Source organism: Lichenostomus cassidix, chromosome 1, assembly GCF_008360975.1.
Source record: "Lichenostomus cassidix isolate B80296 chromosome 1, HeHo_3.0, whole genome shotgun sequence".
NCBI lineage: Eukaryota > Metazoa > Chordata > Aves > Passeriformes > Meliphagidae > Lichenostomus > Lichenostomus cassidix.
In genome coordinates, this window is record NC_139479.1 from 64555783 (window position 1) to 64577990 (window position 22208).

General features: G+C 40.6%; 1 protein-coding gene across 2 annotated transcripts in view; it reads left to right on the forward strand.

Moving 5' to 3' along the window:
• Positions 1–447: 447 nt before the first annotated feature.
• TRPC4 (transient receptor potential cation channel subfamily C member 4) overlaps positions 448–22208 on the forward strand; it is a 128998-nt gene continuing 107237 nt past the window's right edge. For both annotated transcript variants that reach the window (XM_085061015.1, XM_085061025.1), the window contains exon 1: positions 448–998. The gene's annotated coding sequence lies outside the window, so the exon portion shown is untranslated. The remainder of the gene's footprint in view (positions 999–22208) is intronic.

Sequence of the window (22208 nt, forward strand, 5' to 3'; positions counted from 1 at the left end):
GAAGCACCTGGAGCAAAGCTCGGCTGCGGGCTCGAAGCGCGCCGGGCGAGGCCCCCGCGGAGGCGGACTCACAGAGCCCCACCGCGGCTGCACGGAGCGGGTTCGGGCTTTCCCAGATGCGGAGGGATGTAACAGCGAACTTTCCCCGGAGTCGAGGCTGCTCCTCGGTGCGTCTGCCTCCGAGCGCTCCCGAGCGGTGCGCGTTCTGGGCTCGCCGGCTCGCCCCACTCCATAGCTCGGCGGGCGCCTTCTCGCTCCTCCCCGTGCCCGGGGCGGCAGGCGGTGAGCACGGCGGAGCGGCCCGGGGCGGGCTGTGCGCGGAGCCCCGCGGAGCCGGGCGCGGTGCTTGGCGCGGCCGCAGGGCGGCGCGGGCGAGCGGCGGCGGGCGCGGTGCGCGGCGGGGGCAGCGCGGCGGGGGCGGCGGCCGGGCGGGCGGGCAGGCGGGGGGCGGCGGGACGGCAGAGCCCGCGGCCGGCCCGGGAGAGAGCGCGGCGGCGAGCACGGAGAAGCCCGGCGTGTGCCCCTCCGCTCTCCTTGTGCCGCTATCGGGGTGTCTCTCGTCCCTCCTCGCGCCGCGCAGCCCGCGCTCCGGAGGGGACCGCCGCGTCGGGAGGAGCTGTTACTTTTTGCAGCCGGCATGAGGCTTCCCGAGGGAGCGAGGAGACGCCGCACTAAGCAACCGGGGAAGAACCTGCCTCTCATCTGTTGCGGCGGAGCCCGGCGGCAGGCGCGGTCCCCCCGGCCCGAGGTGATGGGCACCCGCTGACTCGTGGGCGTGCGTCCGAGAGTGCCGGCATGTGTGGCTAACATGGAGAAAATAAAGTAAATAACGTGGATACTGCCTGAGATGGACGGCAGCGAGTGAAATAAAACATACATCTTCTAAAGGGATTTAATTTACAAACGGGATTGAAAAGGGTGCAACTTCCATGGGGAAATGTGACCTGTTCAAACTGCTGTCGGAAGATGCCGGCTGTCAACGCAAGCACCTAAACCAAGTAAGTTCTCATCAACTTTGATCTTTATGATCTTAATGAGCCTTTGCTTACTTTTTTGACCCTCTTCGGGAAAAAAACCCCGAAAAATAAAAGCCCCTAGGACTGTCTAAGGTAACTTTTTGCGCCGACCGCAAACAGCGACATCATGCGCGCCCTTGGCCCTTGGTGATAGTCCAGAGGAGTATTAGGATCTCTTCCTTCCTCTCGCATGTAATAAACATATTTTTCCCTGGCAGCCGCTGCCGTGGGAAGAGGCATCCTTGGGTCGCTGGGTGACACCTGCAGCCCAGCGGAGCGCCCGGGGGGCCGGAGGGAGCGGCGGGGGCAGCTCGGCGGGGCAGGAGGAGGCTCCGCATCTCTCACCCGCGCAGGTGGGAGCCCCGCCGGCCGCGCTCGCCCCCGCGGCTCCTGCCGGCGCGGAGAGCAGCGCGGCCCCCGCAGCGCCAGAGCGGGAGTTCGCATGTCGCGCACACGGGTGGGCTGCGGGAGCCACCCGCGGGCCGGCCCTGGTCCCCACGGCAGTGACGGCCGCGGCTGCGGTGTCCCCGCAGGGGTCTCTCTCCGAGGGGAGCGCGCTCCCCGCCGGCGCAGTCCGCAGGGACCCTCCGGGGAAGGGGGGATCCTGTCAGGAAGCAGCCAGGAGCGACCTGGAGGATGGCGAGATGCAGGGGGCAGGAGCAGGGCAGGGTGAAGCGTGGGACGGCTCCTGGAGCATAGGAAGGGGCTGGTGGGTTCATCCCCCCGTGGCGTTTTCACGGGCAAGGCCCGGACTCCTGAGGAGATGGGAGAGAAGCTATGGTCCTGTTGGGAAGAAGCAGCTGGTGCTCTGGAGATTTAAATGCTGACATAAATTCACCACTCTGTCGAGGGACAAAACTGTAGTTGTGGCTGCAGTTGTCACAACCTACAAACTTGTTAATCTAATATTTCCCTGTTCTTACCAGCAAATGTCATTTATGCACTTTTGTTTTACTGGACTTGGTTGAGTGACTTCCTGTTAGCATGGCAACCGAATTTTATGTCTCCACACATGACTTGTGAGATGGCTCTCCCAACACTGCAACACCTTTTAGGTGGAAGTAAATAAAAACACCTTCTCGACTGTGTTTTTGTTCCATAGAATGGGTACTCCACAAACAAAAGAAGAAAAAAATTGTTAATAGAGATTGCATGTTGGTTTCATCTGAGATATAAATATTTCTAAGAAACAGTGCACATTGAGATTTTCCATAGAATGCAGAATAGACAGAATGAGAAATGGTTTAAGTTCTACACACTAAACTAAATATCAATATTACAGCACCTTTAAGTCCAGTTTGCTTTAAATTTCAAATTTAATTGTATTGCAGTGACATAAAATGTTTCAGTGTTTATGTTTTTTGCTCCAAAGCCCTCACCTGGATAACTTAACAAGGTTTTCTGTGCAAACATACTGAATTTTCCATAAATTAACCTATTTCACTTAAGCAATAGTTTTGTGTACAGTCAGAGAAGCCAGGCACCAGTGAGAGTGCTTTAGACATATTTTAGAATAGCAGAAATTCTGGAAGACCTGAATTTGCACCCGTTTTTTAGGGAAGACTAAGAAATAAGCTTTGTTCTTCTATATCAAAATAGCTGAAACCATAGTTTGGTTTTCCTTTGGTGTTGCGTCCTACACTGAAAGGCCTTGGTTTTGTTTGCAGAAGGATGGGGTTCTTTACTATAGTTTTTTCTCTTTTTTCTTCTGTTCTTCCAACTTAGGAACAGATGAGACTCTATTTGGAAACAGGAAAACAAAAATATGTCTGTCTTTTATATTTAACTTCAGCCATTTACTCTGACTCTATGTATAGTAGTCATTGCCCTTAAAATAGCTCCAGAAAAAAATTCCATTTCTTCTTATCTCGTGCTATTTAGAGACAAATACTGCTAGCTGAAATTTAAGTGAAATTGAGGTCACTACAGACCTGGTATGATTTTGATTATCTTTTTGAGATATCTCTGCTTATCTACTGAAAATGTTGGGTTCCTGAGCAATGTGGCTTTGCTCTTGGTGACAGTGGGCTTGCATTTCTTCAGTGTTGAGACCACCAAGTATATATTGAAGGACACATAGAGAAAACTGTTAAGGGGTTAGCTTTCACCTTTGTGTGTGTGCTTACTGCCTGATTTAAATGACAAGGAAAAATGTTGTGACTGCTCCTCCCAAGACCTGAGACCTGTCTCCTTGCCAGTACACTGTTTAATCTGTCATCTTTTTCTGGGATTTGATTCACTGGAGTGAGGTGGCCAAATCAACAGGGAAAATCCTGTGTGGCATTTCTACTTGCCTCTGGTGGTGCTGGTAGTCAGTGTTAAAAGGAACTGAATTAATTTTGAAAATGATGACTAAGTCACCATAACTTATCTTACGGAAAGGCAGCATAGAAGCAGGAAGAAAAGACTCTGTTATAACCTGTTAAAAGAAAAAGCAGATAAAAATAGAAGAAGCATTGTTCTATTCAGACACTTAATGGCATTATGAGTGTCAGATTTATCATTGCTTTTTCTGTTCAGTTTTAAGCTGTGTTGGGTTATATTTTTGTTACTTTCTCAAATAAAATATTCTTAATTACTGCAAGAAAGAAGGTTGAAGGTAAAACTTTGTGTGTAAATCAATCTTCCATCACCATGTTTTGTGACAAAACAAAATTTCAGAAACCATCTGTTTTAGAAGTCCTGAATCACTGAGAAAGGTAAGCCAAACTTCCCCTTGCTTTACTACACTGACACTACTCGAAGTAGTGTAGCATAGTGTTAGTAGAACATCAACAACAATGGTGTCAGGATCCTCATGTCCACTGTGATTTGTTGCCGGAAAAAAAAGGTCTCCTGACTAAATCCATATTAATTAATATAGTTTTATGTAGTGAACACAGGGGAAAGCTGGGAAATTAAATCTGTCTGTAACAGGTATGCATGCAGAAGTCGTTCAAAGGGCCATTACCTTTCAGTCAAATAGAATTTGAGACTGTCAAAAGAAGAACAAATGAAAATAAGACAATTTCTTTGCACAGTGAAGTTTTCAAAGGAATTAAAAGGTTTTTAGTGTGCCACAAAGACTAAAGCAACAAATAAATGATCTTACTATTATATTATGTTCTTCTTGGGGTTGTTGGCTGTTTTGGTTTCATTTGAGGTTTTTCTTCTCCCTCCAAACTTCTGTTTTGGTTTAAATTCTCAGAGTACTTCTTTCACCCTTTTACAACCACATTTCTAGTTTAGGTATTGACTAGTGTGAGACAAAAACTGAAAGAACCTTGGATAAAAATTACTTTTTTTTTTTACAGCTAAGCTATTTTTCAGCAAATGTGGGCTGAAGTGGGATAGGAAAACTTCCATAAATTTGAGTGAATTTTATGTTTGTCTAAGATTATGAAACAGTCAAACCTAAACTCTGAAGTCTGTGACAGTTTCTGCAATTTCTCGGTCACTGAGTCTGGACTTGATACATTCATCTCAAAAGCTTCTGACATATTTGTACATGTCAGATGAACTATCAGAATAATAATATTATCTGGTATATTATGCAGTGGCTAGAAAGGGGAGCATTGGACAAAGATTTTTCACTGGGCTTTTCAGAGAAAGAGGTTGTGGGATTCTTCTGCAGATGCTTTCCACATCTTGAAAACTGAGGAGTAAGCAGCCTTTTTCCAGGAAGCAAAGGCTCCCATCCCACCACTGGTGCTTGGGCAGCCACTGAGCAGCCAAGCCACGTGGTGGTGCCTTTAAGCTCTTCTAGTCCTAGCTCAGCACGTGCTGGTTTTCCAGGATACACAAGATTTTTTTTTTTGTTGTTTGTTTGTTTTGTTTTGTTTTTTTTAGAGTGATTCTGATGCCAGTATTAAGGACCACAAGTACATCCTTCCTTGGCTCAGAGAATCAGAAAGCTTAAGCCACCTGTATTCACACCTAAGACCCTACTGGAATAAGAGGTCCAGGGCTCCTCATATCCTTGTGCCAGCTAGTCAGGCAAAGTATGGATCAGTTGATTTAGAGCTGGCACCTAGAAGGGCACCAGCCTCCTGTAGATCTTGTAGTATGCAGGCTAACCTTTTGTGGCTACATTTGGTAACCCTTAACTGGCATGAAATACTTATTTGCCAGCTATCGAGGTGAGCCTGTTGTGTCTCTCTTCCCTTCTTGGAAAGAGAAGCAGCAAATAAACCACTCTCTGTATTTTGTTATCTCCTTTCTAGCAGAAGAAGCATCCTCCACAGGTGGCTGTCTTTCTTTATTAACCATGCAGCAAAAGCCAAGACAAGGAACCTTCCTTCTTAAGTTAGATTAGTTGAATCCCAACTGTGCAGAGCAGGCTGTGGTAGTACATCATAAAGGTTGAATAAGCACAGAGGTCAGTAGATGCAGGATAAATTGTTGCTTTAATCAGCCTAAAATGTACATTTTAAAAAACCCTCAAAACATACATACACATGCACATGCTCCAAGCTGCTGTGCTAACTTTTAAAAAGTCTGCAAATAGCATGAGCTCAGAGCTGCCTGTTGGATATACACTTCTGGGAGTTTTTCAGCTGCCACTTCTGCAATCCAGTTTCCTTTTACAGAATTCTTTAAAACATAGAGTCTTATGGATACTATCAATAACTACTTGAATGTTTTATCACTTTTCATCTCAGGTGTCTGATTCTCATGGGTGTCAGAGGGAGGCAGCTGCTGCCAAAGAACCCAGCGATTTTCTCAGCAATGGTTAACTAATGTGGGTGATTTTTAACCCATATCATTAATGAGAGGAGCATTAATACAGCTCTGTAGTCAGCCCAAAATGTATGGTGAGAAGCTGGCCTGGCCTGAGAGCCTCACAACCCCTTATACCTCACATCTCCTAGAGAGATTAAGGTATTCTAACAGTAAGGACCCTTCTGCAGTAGACTCTTGGTGAGATTCACTGAGAATTCAAATTTCTCCCTCTAACCATAATTTAATTAAAAGTACCCACTCAAATGAGGGTACTAGGTTAGCAGTTCTAGTAGAATCAATACTGTCCTCTGTTTGTTAAATTAATGGATAAACTTTCACCTGTGTTCCTTCTGTGGTGCCCTAAATCAGGGGAAGAATTCTAAAGGCTTCTGTTTTGAAGATGAAATCTGTACTATTCCCTACTATACAGATGGTTTTAACAGTTTGGTGTCAGATCTGAGAGTACTAGACTAAGAAGATATAGCACCAAATTTACATCCAATGAAAATGATATTTTCTATTTTTTTCTGCTGGTAACTGATATACTTGAAATTTAGTTTGTTTTTGCCAATAAATATTGGATTCTGTGTGTTGATTTGCTGCTGTCATTTCCATTATATAAAGTAAACCAGACCAATTTCCTTCTTTTGAGTAAAAGAATGAACAATAGGATTATAGCAGAAGATAAAGGGTCATATTGTTTCTGATTTAAGATTACCCCTAGTACATTTCTATATACTAATTTATATCAAAACCATTTTTAATGACAAATTCTGAAAATCTCTAAAAAGGGATTTTTGCAGCAAAGGCCTGTGTTTTTTTCAGCTAGCACCCACAAATTTGGTTGTAGCTGTAAACACCAACCACCTCGATTCCTTTTATAGTCATTGGAGAGAGACAAAAACCTTCAGTGAACAAGCTAATCCATCCAATTTATACCTGAAATAGAGTGGAAAGAATCAGGTACTTGTTGTTGCTGATTGTTGTTTGATTTCACACAGCTGAAGTAAGGCAAGATGAACTTTACCCTAGTGGTATCAAAAAAAAAAAAAAGAAAAAACCCAAAAAAAACCCCAAAACAACAACAACAACAAAACCCCCCAAAAAACAACAAAAATCCCCAGACAAAAAAAATTTTCAGAGGAGACAATAAATAGACTTTGGTTTTCTTCTAAGGTGTCTTAAGGTCCTGTTGACTTTCCTGATATTGATGCAGACATCATAACAATAACAGATGGCTGCAACGTAATTTAAATATCCTGTTGTCTGTTCTCAAAATTTTTAGGACTTTGTGAATGGATTGGGTAGCTGAAATGCATCTCCTAATTGAGCCAAGGGAAATGGGAGTGTCAGCTGGACCCTTGCAAAAGAAGAACACACAGTTCTGGGTGCTCACATCCTGCCTCCTCCAAGTGCAAGGTGTCTCTTTTCCAGAGAGAACACATTGTATCTGTGGAGCAAAGGAAAGCAAGCACAGATTCGTTCTTCAAATGTTCTTAACATTGCCAGCACCACAATGTACCTTAGTCCACTGAATACAGAAATCACCTCTCAGTGATGAAATAGTTTTAATTGATGTTCATGTGGAGATACTTATTAAACACTTTAAAAGCAATCCTGCTGCACTTCAGCACTGACTGCTGAAGGGATCCTGCCTATCTTCCACTGAAAAACAGTTAAATATCCCATTTGTGTTTTGCTTATATTGACAACAATTTTTTTTTGTTTGTTTTGGTTTTTCTTTTTTTTTAGATGGGGAGAGATACTGGCCATGCATTTCTGATGGTAATGATTTCAAGTTATGAGAGCTGCCATCAATCCCTTGGATTTGTTTATGCTGGCATAGAGTTTGTTTTTCCAATTTGGTGTGTTCCATAGTACATTTATCCCTGCAACATCACATCTGCTTTCCCTATAGTGGCTTTAACCAGCTAGCAGATATCCTAGAGAAGGAATTTTGGCCGTGAATAAAACCAAATCCAAGTTGCCTACAGAGCAGTTGTCTAATTTGCCTTAAGCCTCTTAGCTACAAAACTGTCATCCCAAAGGCAGTAACTAACTGTTTGTCTTTGAATTAATCTAGACACCGTAACATCAGACCTCTGAGTCTGTATAGCCTTCAGAAAGAACTTGGTAACTTCATGGGGTGATTCATATGACCTATCTTGAAGAAAATTAATTGCCCTCTGCAGGGAGTGAATTTCTTCCCATTTGTAATAAAGGAAAATTGGGATGACAAACCAGCCTTGGATGTCAGTGTTTTGGATTCCTGGCTTAGTGAATATGTGTCTCGCCTTTATTTTTCACATGTTTTAAATTGAAGTACTTTATCGTGTCACATAATAATTAACAAGGCTTCCTAAGTCTAGTATGAAGAATGCGCTGTACTAATTTTTTTTAACTGTTAAGGAACCTTGTACCTAGGGCACAGAGATTATGTATTTCAAGTTGATGACATTGGTAGGTATTTGCACTAACTCATGGTCTGAAACTACTCTTGCTTTTCCTCATAAAATGCATCACGCTTCGTACAGAGCAATTGCAAAATAATATTTTGGTCTGTCCACTTACATATTTTCTTCATGATTGTTTAACTTAGTGATACTAACTCTGAGCATATTTGTTTATGCTCTGAGGCCAGTTGTACCAAATACTGATGCGATTCGAGATGATTACATTTATTTTGCTGCAGTGTCTTTAAGTAGAACTAAACCTCCACATATCTCTTTTTCTTTCTTTTTTTTTTAAATTTTTTTTTAGGATTTTCTTTTTTCCCAATACTTAAACCAAGCAGACTGAGCAAGGGATTGAAAGTTCCTTCTTCTTAGTGTGATTTTGCCCACAGGGGAGGGAAGCAAGGGCTACTCAGTGAAGTGGGGTTCATTTCAGTTCTTGGGCACTAGTCCATCCTCAGAGCTGCACTGACTGACTGAACTAGCTTGACTGCACAAGCTGGATTTTATAGGGATGGGCTAGGATCAAAGAAGGATTTCTCATTCATCCCCAGAGTCTTCCTGTGCACTCCCTTCCTAGAAACCACCCTCCTTTTGCTACTGCTTTTGCTGGCTTTAAGCCAAATGGGAACTTTCTTCCATCTGAAGAATTCCTTTGGGTTAACTGCAGGCAGGATCTAGCTGTATAGGTTTTTATAATTAAAAATATTCTCCAGTGCATAGGATGTGGAAGAGTGTTTTCAATCTGTTCTGTCATTTTATTTTGTTAAAGAAACATTATTCTCATGGGAGGGTATTTCCTTTCTTAGCAACCCTTAGTGAAGGGTTCTCCCATTGTCTCCTTAGCTCATGTGCTCCTGTGCATTCACCCATGTCCTTTATGAGCGTTGGGTTTACCACTCACTTGCTCAGTCCATTAAGTCCAGAAGTTCTTGGTGAGCTCTTGTTGAGACTGAAGAGGATTCCATTTGGCTTTAGTGGCAGCAAGCTCTATGGGAAAGAGGCAATCAGCTATCCCTGAGGAGAGGTTTGGGCCAGCAGTACCTGTGTGGGTCTGCAGGTCTGTGTGATGAGATATGTTCAAGGAGCTCATTGCCTGGTTAGTCCTCAAAGCCTTTGTAGTTCTTCGGGGCAGTGCTACTAACACTCAAAAATAAAAGAAATTTATCACATTGTGTCTTGCACTTCCCAAACCCCACATATCAGGGACCTTATTTTCAGAAAACATCACTGCTGATTAGTGATTGTTCTCACTGATAATCTGCAATCAGGCTTCTCTTAAAACCAAGGTTTGCTGAATTTGGGCAAGATAGCAAGGGCATGAGTGGGACTTTGAGGAGGATAGAAACAAGTTGACATTTCAAAACAAAAATGGACAAAACAGTCATCTCAGAGCAGTCAAGGAAATAAAGGACAATGAAAACCATGACTCTTGAGAGACATTAGCACACTCAAGTACGTCAGCTCATGTTCATATTCCCCATGATGCTCCCAGTGACAGATAATAGACATCTTTAAGGGCTTGATTTTCTTCTGGAAACACAATGGGTTTGTTGACATGCATACTGGGGCCAAGTGATGCTTTACTCATCCTACTTCATTAGTGTTTTCTTGCCTAGTTGCCTACTTACTGTTATTTTAACACTGTTTACTTAAACCCTTTGCTGAAAAATAACGCCTACAATAAAAATTACCTAAGCAAATCAACAACTCATGATAGCAAAGCTTTATGGCCAGCACATGATGGAATTTGTTTTGAGAAATAAGATGCTTCCTTCTAATTTAACCTTAATTCAAGAAAGTATTCAAGCATGAAGAAGTTTTGGTGTTCCACTGAAAGCAGCTTCAGAAGGTGCTTCCTGTTAAGCATTGGCTTCATTCCTCTTCTCAGTATGAGACATTTTCACATTTTCCTTAATCCAGGTTTAAGGAGGATAATTTGAAAGTTCTGGCAAACCTTTAAAATATGACAACTAAGAAAAATATCCATAATGCACAAACCAACATCTCTCTAGCAATTTCTCAGGTGCTAGAAATATATTAAAGATGTTTTTGCTATGTATTCATTCTCCTTTGGAAGTATGACTTTGGTTCAGATATTCAACTCATTGTTTGAAATTTCTCCCATTCCTTTCCCATAGCTATCTGAGAAAAGTCCTATTATTACATGCTTTTGTTATTTAAGTAGGTGTCATTTAAGAAAGACATTTTGTAGCCAAAGATGCCATATTCAAAAACCATTTCAGCAACTTCTACATGTCATAAAGGTTCCTAAAATCCCACAAGCTTTCTGCTTTTCCATTTATTTGTATTTATTTGTTTTAGATAGCAACTATGTGTGCTCTTTGGTTTCAGGGAAATATTAAGATCACATTTGAATTAAAAATTATGATAATGCTCAAAGTAATTTGAAATTACGCCACCCTTATGTGAAATTTTACAAAATACAAAGCAAAACAATTGTGCCTTGTCATCAATCATGCATACGTATGGATGATGTCATTTTAGAAAATTTGTCTCCTTAGTTTCAAGACAATTATAGTGCTCTGGCTCTGCTCAAGCTTCTTGTTTCTTCTCAATAATTTAGCAGTTTATGAAAAATATATTGTGTTTACTTTTCCACTCTAATGCAGTCAATGCAATTACAAGTTGTGGAGAATCTAATCCAAAATCTTTTCGCTGTTAAGTATTTTAGAAAAATATGTAGTCCTGAAACATTCATCTGTTTGCCATTATTGCCATGGTTGCAGCCTGCATCTGTCCTGTGTGATGTAAAATCTTCTCCATTCTCTGTCTAAATACTTTTTCTGTTGCAGTTTACTGACTCAAATATATTGAATCATAATGGAGGGAAGCCGTGAATCTTTGTTTTAAATATACCGCTGTAGTTGACAAGGTCTAAAATCTCACTGCATCTGATTTGAAGAATTCCTGCTTCTTTCCATTGCTGGGAATTTGACTTCAAGGATGACAGAATGACACATGCAGTTTTTAAACCAAACCTCTTTTTAAATAGTTTGTAAAACATTCAAGAGCCATTCTGAACAGGTTTTTATACAATTGCCAAAAAAGTGATTTCAATTTCAAGGTTATAGCACATAAAATGAAAAAAAAATCAGTCTTGGAAGTCTCCATCATAAGCAGAACTCTAGTGTACTATTACATATTCAGTACGTTCAAGCTGTTATTAATACTTCCAGTAAATCAGATAAACCTCACTGAACATAAGGTAACATGGGTTTAACATTTTGTCTGCTTATGTCAACTGTGAAACTAGGCATTGTGTTATGATGGAATGATTTCCAGATTTATGGATGCACCAATTGTATTCTGTGCCAGGATATTTGTATTTATAGACCCTTACAGTTCTGTCTGTATATACATATAGAGCTTTATACACACACATAAGAGAAGGACACGTATATTACATGTAGAGAGAAATATTTATGTGCACCGTGTGACTGACATACATGAAAAGTTAATATTTGCTCTGGTGAGTGAAAGAGAAGAGCTACCCAGAGTTCAGGAATACAGCTTATTAAAGTGTCTATCTTGTGTGTGTACACAGAGAGTTATATCAGTATCTCCTTGGCTGGGAATATTTATCTCTCTGCACTTGTTTATAAGATGTAAAAACTGAGTGGCTGAGTCCAGCTCATGGCCGAGTATGGCTTCTTTGCCACCCCAGAGAAGAGCTGTGAACTTAACTTCATGGCAACCTACCAGGACATGGAAAATTTAGAGGCAGTTACTTTTCTTGTGAATTTAGAGACTCCCAGGAGGTGAAGGCTTTGTAAAAGCCAGCAACTTCTGTCCATGGAGCTGACAGCCCTGACGCTGTGCACACTTAGACACAGCTCCTACAAAGGAATATTTTTCTCAAACTTAGTAGCAAATACAGCTTGACTAGGACTAATCTATTATCTTTCACTTTGTTTATTATCCAGAAGGAATTTTTTTGTAGACTTTATGTAGAAGTTATAACTCATGCAATTAAAAACACAGCAGTCTATTAATCAGATTCATGTAAGTCTATCAATAGCATTTTTAACTGTTTGATGCTTAGGTCAACTGCACATGGCAGCTGTCAGGGAAAGCCTCTGAAAGGAGGCAGGACACTCTTGTGCTACATAGTTTCAAAACTTCCTCAGAAACCTGCTTTTGAGTGTAAAGACCAAAGTGTACATAATGTAAGATGAAAATGTAGCCCAGAGAAGCTGTGGATGCCCCAGCCTTGGAAGTGTTCAAGGCCAGGTTGGATGTGGCTCTAAGCAACCTGGTCTAGTGAGAGTCATCCTGTGTCCATGGCAGAGGGGTTGGAACTAGATGATCTTTGATGTCCCTTCCAACCCAAACCTTTGTAGGATTACGTGATGTAATCCCTCAGGATCCTCATGGATGTTTCACAAGGAGTCATTGCAGCAGCAGAAGCCTGGGAGCTGATTGTGTTTTGTGGTCTCCTGCACCTGAGAGTAAGAGCTGTTGTGAGAATAGAGGAGGAGGATACTGGCACAATGAGAAAGGGGGTTTCAGAGTAAGTGGTGTATATATCTAAGCCAATGTAGAAAACATCATCCTGACCTGATGGTTTCAGTTGCCCTGGGACATCCACCTGGATGCAATCCTTGTTGATTGGTTCAGAAAAACAGTAACTTGAAATCCCTGATAAATCTCCTTTGTTGGTAAAAATAGTAAACACGTTACCAAGATTCCATCTTTTTGTCTTAAATCTCTTGATCATTTCTGCACTCACCTCTCTACAAAACACTGAACACAAAACAATGAACTCCTTTTTTCTTGCCTGGACCTGTGAAGCAGCTGCATAGGGTGGCTGAGTGTAAAAGAACTGGAGGGATCAAAGCCAGGGAATTTGTTTGACTTCTCTAGATAACCATGTTTGAGTTAGTTACAAACTGGTTCATAGAAATTACTTTTCAGTTCTTGACCTTATATGGTTAGAAGAATAAAGTTTTCAGAATTGTCACACAAAAAAGTGAAATTTCTTCTGAGTCATTGATTGTTAATATCTATCATCTGCAGATAATTTATCCAGTTCCTTTCAGTGCTAGCTGGTAACTTATTCAGTGGAACCAGGATATTCCTCCATCAAACAAGGATAAGTGCTAAGTGCTACCAAGAAAAAATTAGTGAAGTGCAAGGATTTGACTTCGGTTTCCAGGTCAGAATTGAAGATAGCCAAAAGCTGCACACAAAATAGATTAGCCAGCTTAAGTGAAGTCAGTAGCAGCTGTTCTGAAGAACAGATAAAGTCCAGACTCATGTTTGCTGAGGTCTATAAACCAGGCTTTTTTCTTCATTGATTGGGTGATAGGTTTTCACACTTCTTTTCTTTAATAGCCTGCTGCTTATCTCCTTGTTGTTTTATAATCATATACTCCATTTTTAATAATCATAGTTATTTTACTGTGTCATACATAACCCCCAAACTATTCAAGGTCTGTCCCAGTGCTAGACAGAGACAAACCTGAGGGTCTGGGGGTTCCTTCTCCAGATGTCTAAGTCTTGAATGCCAATATAGAGAAACCAAATAGTCCTCTTCAGGTAAATAACTTTATTCAAGTATACAAAAGGCTGTAACAACCTCTGAAAATCCTTTATTAAGTGAAAGATACTAAATCACCATAGCTTATTGTCTCTAGACTGCTAACAATGAATCTTTTCCTAATCAGAGGGCTGAAGTTTCAAAAAGTGTAACAACTGAAGCCCTAATCTCTCCCGTTTTCCTCTGCTGCCGTATGGGGTTTCGGCAGTGGTCAGAAACATGACTGCAAGTTTCTTGTAATGCTTAAACCAAGGAGAGCACATAGCCAAAATGTCTATTTCAAGTTTTATAAAAAAACCAAAAAAACCAAAGCCAAAACAAAAACAAACAAACAACAACAACCCCCCCCAAAAAAAACCCACAAACCCCCCCCCCAAACTAAAAAAAGGAAAGAAGTTGCTACAGGATTAGAGGTATAAACTGGATTAGAGATGAGATCAGAAAGCAATACTAATTAACACCTGTTTGAAAGAAAGTTTAACAGCTGTTTAATTCCAAAAGATTAAGAAACTGCTCAAGTAAAACACACAGACTAGGAGGAAGCACACCAGGGAATAGACAAATGCTGAAAAGATTTCCAAGAGATTTTAGAAGTAGATAAAACCATGGTTTGCCGAAGGGGAAAGGAATCACTACAAGTAGAATATTTAAGATTGAATGGTACAGTGAATCTGTATCATAGTGAGTCAAAAAGTTACAAAAATCCCTTTCTCTGTCATTTCCTAGTGCTGATGAGTGAAAGAAGAACTAGTAATTTGAGAAACAGTAGTTTTTATGCTGTACAATAAGTAGAGCTATTGAGCTGCACTTGCAGTGTAGCAGTGCTGTTGTCGTTATACAAATGTTAACTCTTCACTGCTTTTTGACTTACAGTATCTGGCATATTTAAACAGAAATCCTATGGTAATTAGTTTATTTATAATTTCCTTAATCCCAGCCTACCTAGATAAGTCAAGGTTTGCTTTGCCACTGACTTCTGCTGTGATACTACTTAAACTACTGAGTAGTTGTAATGCCTTTGATATTTTAGCAGCAGTCAAGATAGACATTGTGAGTGGTGGGACAAGCTGGCTTATTGGAGTGCTGGCATTGGAGGATGGAACATTTTACCATATACCATTTTGGAGACTTCACATGACAGAAATCAAAGGGGACATGAGAATGTGCTTAAAATTTCCTGGGAAAGCACAGAGAAAACAACTGGAGCCTTAAATAACACTATCTGAGTGACACCAAAAGTCAGCTATGTAGTATCAAGGATGTAATTGCTGAACTGTAGATGTTCTGGCAGCATTTGAGAATTAAATGAATCATGTATTTGGGTGGTATAAGATTCTTGAGCATATTTAATATTCTCTAACTGTTGAATAAGAAGCAACACAGACCAAGAACTACACGGTGTCTTGGCAGTCAACTCGGAGAAACTCCAAACAAAGAAAAGAGTTGGAACAGATCCCTGAAAATCAATGTACTGTACTGGAACAGATAGATGAAGCTGGGCAATTGAAACAATCCTTTTTTTCTCTTTTTCAGATAAAAATCAATTGAGAGTGAAAGACTACCATTTAAAGTGACAAGTGATCTTGATAATTTGTGTCTTTTTTTGTATAAATTGTGTTGGTACTTTCTCTAGAACTAAGTGTTGATTTCCTGAGTATAGGTTATGTAAATCTCATTACTTGTGCGAAGTAACACAAATGAACTTGTAAACTGTACTGGATTACAATCTGGAGGATAATAACTTAAGTGAAGAAAATAAGCAGTGTTGATGTTATTGGAAATTTTTCAACTGATTTGAATACAGTCACAGTCTTACTGCCTACATCTAGATTTTTTTAAAGCCTAGTAGCACCTGTTTAACAGTGGCAAAAAGGGTGTATTTATAGACATAAGTATAGTAACTAAGTACCTTCACTTGCTGTAGTACTCTGCATGGTCATTCTGTGACAGATACAGTTTCTCTATTTTATATTCCTCTGTGGGTTTCTGTTTCATAAAGCCATCCAATCGTCTATGTAGCCAACAGAAAATTTTAGCATCTTCACAATCCTTCAGCAATGAATTCCTCAAGTAATTTCTTGAAGACTCATCAGCTCCTTCCTTTTCTTGGACCTGACTCTTACTGCCTGTTTGCTTGTTCTTCATCTCATACCTGAAAAGCCAATGAACAATTAATTCATGTCTGCCCTTTTCTTGACACCTGCATAACTACACAGACCTGCATTACACCTTCCATCTGCTCTTCTTTCACAGAGTGAAGATTTGTGCCTTATTTAGTCATTCTGCTTCTGGAAGGTCTGTGTTTTTAATCATTCTGCCGCCCTTGTCTGAAGGTTTTCTGGTGCTACTGGCTCTGTTTTTTGAGACAAGGAGCCTAGAAATGCATGTTCCATCCTGTGTGCCACTCTGAAACTACAAACACATACACATTTGCACTAGTATGAGTGAAGCAAATTCTGTTTGGCAGGAAACAGGCATAGTAATGAGAGAAAATTCACCTCAGCTTTTGGGAACCATGACTCCAAATTGTTTGTCTTGTCCCTTTTCATAAAATAAGAGTTACAGAGTGCTTCTTTTCTTCTCCTGAGGCCAACTTGGCAGAGGTAGCTGAGGCATGTGGGAATATAACTGGTCATAACTCATTCACACATAGACAAGGAAGATTTATAAAATATCTTTTGTTTTGTTTATGTCAGACTATTTCAATGCTGAGAACAAAACTTTTATTCTACTAATTGAAATAAAGATCAAACAGTGCTGCAAAACCTGAATCACTATCTTGTAGAAATGCTTGCTAATGCTAGTAATCAGTCCTTTTAGTTCCTGTGCGTGTGTTAAAATTCTGCTTATTACTCACTGTAGCATATGGATCTAATGGAAATTGTAGAAGAACTTTTGTTATTCACTTGAATTTTCACAGTCTCTGCCCAGCTGAACTTGGCATTCTGAGTTTGTTAAAAATGTATCTCAGGCTGTGGAACTGTAGAATTTAAGAAAATAGGAATTTATTGAGTCATATAATACTGCAAATAAGAGATGGGAGACTACTCAGTGAGCCATGCAGAATCCACTGTTCTTTTCTGTCTTTCACAGTCTAATTATACATATCACAAAGTTAAAATCCCTCTTTTTCTTCAGACTTGAAGCTTATAATTTAAGTGTATGTGTTTTTCTTCAAGACATCCAAAGAAAATAAATCAGAGATCCTTTAACAAAAAGTTAACAGTTCAGTTAACGTTTTTCCATTTTGTCTGTTGGGAAAAGGAGTCATCATTCAATCACGTTTCTCTCACATCTACCTGAAAAATTTACAATTTATATTATAGGGCTGTTGAGATGCATTTATAATCAAGTTCCCCTCAGCTGGCAGTGACCAAAATATAACCCAGCCATGGGCTAGAACAATTCTGATTTTCACCAGAGTAATGTTTGAAAGCTCCACACATGCCAAAGAGTGATGTCAGTTCCTTAGCACTGAAAGGTGTTGTCTTTGTTACTGTAAATGAAAAGCCAGAATTGAGGGAAGCCTGAGCAGGCAGAAAAAACATGGTTGATACATCTCCAAACTCTGAGGAACCACTAAATTTGAAGGTGTTTCACTGTATTATAATGAATTTTTAATTACAAACAATACAAAAATAATTTGATTCTCACATGCTTCTCTGTGACAGAGCATTAGAGATGATAATCTGGTAGTTCAGAGATGCTACAAAGTCTATTAACTCATATCACTACATAATCTGAATGCAACACCACTTTGTGTTTTTCATTTTGTCATGTTGCTGGGTTCTTTGCTCAGCAACTGCTCTGCACAGCTTATTCTGCTCTTGATACGTTTTGATATGGGATTGAAATATTCCCTTGATTCCAGCAGTGCTCAGCATCTTGATCTTACTGATAAAGATCCCACCTTTGACAACTATGCAAACCCTTGGGATATCACACATTTGCATTACTCTTTCAGAAAGAAAAAGAATCAGCATGCATTGGTTCTTTTGGGTGCTTACCTCAGGCTGCAGTCCTGCACGTACTACTCCAGCGGGGGTCCTTTCCATGGGCTGCAGTCCTGCAGGAAAAGGCTGCTCCAGTGTGGGACCCTCACAGGATCACAAGCCCTTCCAGGACACCTGCTCCAGCGTGGGCTCCTCTCCTCATGGGAGCACAGGTCCTTCCTGGAGCCTGGTCCAGTGCAGGCTTTCCCCAGGGTCACAGCCTCCTTTGGGCACAAGCACCTTCCCCAGTGGGTCTCCTCCATGGACTGCACGTGGGTCTCTTGCACTTTCATGTACCTCCCAGGGAGGTGGAGCACAGCTGCTTCACCATGGGCTTCATCACGGGCCACAAGGGAATCTCTAATCCAGCACCTGGAGCACCTCCTGCCCCTCCTCTCCACTGACCTTGGTGTCTGCAGGGCTGTTCCTCTCACATTTTCGCTCTCCAGCTGCTGTGGTACAGCAATTCTTCCCCTTCCTAAATATGTTCTCATGGAGGTGCTGCCACTGTCACTGAAGGGCTGAGCCTTGGCCAGCAGTGGGTCCATCTTGGGGCTGGCTGGCATTGGCTCTGTTCCACATGGGGGAAGCTTCTAGTAGCTTCTCACAGAAGCCACCCCTACCTTTTCCCCCCACCCCTACAAAAACCTTGCCATGCAAACCCACTACAGCCCAAGGTTTAGCTCCCCTAAGCTCATTAATCTAGTTCAAAACCAGCACTTCTCACATTGCATCTTAATGTCTCTTCAATTAAGAGACCTCACTTCTGATTAAGCAGTTTCTTCCTTCTTGATGTCATTGTACTTACCTGCAATGGTCCAAAAGCAGATTTGTTTACCCTGAAGAATCAGGTTTTCTAATGGCATAGGTATTATGAATAAAAGCACATTATAACAGAGGGTTCAGTCAGTGATTAGTTTAATCTTATCTAATTTTATGAACATGAATAAAGAAATAGACATCCAAAATTTTAGTTATTCATTGCTGTAAAATTAAAAGTAAGCATTTTTTTCCTTTTAAGGCTGCTTGGGATGAAAAATTATTTGCACATTTATTTTGGATTATCAATAAAAATTATTGGCTTGTGCATGAGAATCAAGAGTGAGTCATAAAGAAACAGGGGAAGAGAGAATTCCTATCAGCCAGACAAGACCTCTCTGCTCCACGAGCACTGCTATAAGCGTATCTAATGCAGGAACAAACCACAAAGGCAGACATCAGAAATATATTCCCAAGCAAGGCATCTAGATCTTGCAATTTCCAAGTATGGTCTGTTTATACTCATCATAAATGTTAATGGTATGACTAGAAGAGAAGAGGGAAGAATAGGGCAGGAAAACCAGCAGGAGTCATAACAGTGGCAGAACATGGAATAAGTAATTTCTCCTGAAGTGGACTGTTTATGTTACTGGAGATGAGCCTGTATCTCATTCTCATCATCAGACTATGAATTTACAAGGTGTAAATAATAACTACTGCCTTGGAAAAAATTATCATACTTTATAAAGGGACATAAAAACTGTAGATGAGTATGGCTGGACTGCACATTTCATGTAGCTGGCTGTAACAAGGAAAAATACCAAAAGGAAGAGTCATAACCCATGCTGAGTTAATGGTGGGACTCAATGATCTCATCTTCCAGAATTTGGATTTTTCACTGTAGTTTTAGTATGTGGTAGGAAAAGTTAAGAGCTGAAAGACAATATATATAAAAAATACTGCCAACAGTTACTTCCAAAAGAGAGACTGTAGCATACTTATAGCACTGAATTGTATAAAAAGCACTGTAGTATGTGGGTGGTGCTACTTCTGCCATTTATAGGCAATAAATACTATTCACTTTTGCTCAAGAAAGAATACTTAAAATTGCAAAATAGTTGTCATAGTGTAACCAAGAATCCAACTTTTAGAAATTATACTACATTGCTTGTTTATAGCTAAAGAATCTAACATTAAGCAATTACTTTTTATGGACAAAACTTCTAGATCTTTCAGCCCAAGGCATATTTAAATATACAGAAAAAAGATTACTTGCAATGAGAAAAAGTTTAAATATATATATAGTTTTATTTAAAAATAATTACATCTATGCTGTTCACACAGGTGGTACCAGAACACAGCTCCAAATTTTTCCTTTAAAAAAAGGAATTTTTTTAATTGAATTTTTTTTCCTAAAGGAAGTGTTGGCTTGTGAAATTAATACCATCCAAATGGTCTGGGAGAAGAGATTAATATTGTGTAGAGCTTTCTTTCTTAACAATTGTTACCGAAGGCCAGCATTTTTCTTGCATAGTTACTTCTCAATAACTGTGTTTATCTATGAATATTTTAGCTTCATATTCAAAATTGTTTCAAACATTTCCTAAGAGCATCTGTTCTGTAATTTTGAAAATCTCTATGTGTGGGGTTTTTTTTTTGTTTTTAATTCATATAATGGCTTGGGTTGGAAAGGACCTTCAAGATCATCTGCTTCCAAACCCCTGCCATGTTCAGAGCACCTTCCACTAGACCAGGTTGCTCAAAGCCTGGCCTTGAATATGTCCAGGGGTGGTGCATCCACAGCTTCTCTGAGCAACCTGTTCCAGTGCCTCACAGTGAAGTATTTCTTCCTAATATCTAATCCAAACCTACCCTCCTGCAATTTAAAGCCATTACTTCCTGCCCCGTGGCTATCTGCCTGTGTAAAAAATCACTCTCCAGCTTTTTAATAAGCTCCCTTTCAGTACTGGAAGCCTGCAATGAGGCATCCTCTAAGGCTCCTTTTCTCCAGGCTGAACAACTCTGACTCTCTCAGTCTCTCTTCATAGAAGAGGTGCTCCACCCCTCTGATCATCTTGGTGGCCCTCCTCTGGACCTGCTCTAGCAGATCCATGCCTTTCCTGTACCAGGGACCCCAGAGCTGGATGCAGCACTCCAGGTGGGGTTTCAGGAGAGCAAAGGGGCAGAATGACCTCCCTCATCCTGCTGGTCATGCCTCTTTTGATAAAGTCCAGGATTATTCCAAAATAGTGAGGCATGTAAAAGTGTCACACAATGTATGCAGTGCTTCAAAGTGAAGTTCTGCCATATGAAGTGCCCACAGTGGGTGGTCTCATATGAGCACAAACATTCAAGTTGAAAAGAAGCTTCAAACTTCAGTAACTAACAGGAGATATGATTTATGCAGCTCTTAATTTTTTTAATAGGTAGCACAAGTATTTTTGATCCAGAGAAATATGTTTGTGTGCATTTTGGATGTTTGTATGAGTAGATCCAATGGCTTAATCAGAAAAGCTTTCTAATTTGTGAATGTTAACTTCCTTTTGAGTTTTGAATCAGGTCAGTCTGCAGTTTCTTCATTAATTTCAGCAAGGGCAGAATTGGGCATTTTTCCCCCAGCCAGGATCATAGTAACATCTCTTCTGTATGCAGCTCTTGTCCCAGGTAAAATCAGTTTCACAATCCTAATTCTCTGAGTCACTGGGCAACATGACTCACCCAATATCACCCAATGGTATCTTGAGTTCCAGCCCAATGCTTTGCTCACCGGGTAACTGGAGAGAAGTACAGCTATTCTGAAATCTTTTGTTCCCCTTCCTGAGAGTCTCTCCTAAGCATGTTATATAAGCATGATCAGGCTTCTCACTGGCACAAGAGCAGCTGTGACTGTATATGGGTATATATATAGTTCTGTGATGTGGAGCTGCTTGCAGGAGTTCTCTTGCTCAGTCTTTCAATAGCTGTGGCTTTTTGGCCCTTTGAATGGAGGCAAAGGGGGTATGAGCCATTCTTCTGGAAGTAAAACATATTTGTCATTCCCAAACAGGTGCTTAGGAGTTAGCTTGTGTACACACTGAACTCAGAGGTGCCTTTGCTTTTAATAGTTCAGGATGAATGTCTTAAGGAGGAGGAAAAAGCTAGAAGTTGTAATGTGATCTGCAAGTTCAACAATTCCACAAAAAGTTTTTTAGAGAGGCCAAAGTTAGATTCACTGACTACATTTATTTCCTTTTAATTGCCCTCACTGCTTGCATTTCAAATGAAATTATCTTTTTATTGATATTAAAAGTTGCTTTTCTATGGTGGCATACAAAAATAAGAAATCTCCACTTGTGCAGGAAGAAATTCTCCTCTGAATACTTTCTATCACTTAGCATTCAAGGATCTGAAAATGTGGTACTTTTCTTGACACCTTATACATAATTTTGTAGCTAAATTCTGGAATGTATCATTAAGTCTAACAGAGCTTTGTGTAGTTTCTGTCTTGGATTTTTGCTTTTCAGGATGTGGCAGACAGGGAGTGATGCAGAAGTGAAGCAGAAAGTTTGTAAGTAAATGTAGCCAACAAAATAACCTGAAATAATGGTTTCCTTAGAGGTTTGCTTCATGTAAAATGGTACAGCTTCAGGAAAGATGGTAAGCCTTTCATAAGTTGAATACATTCAATATTTTATATGCCCTGTGCATTCACATCATCACTTAGAATGCTGTGTAGGGCAAACCC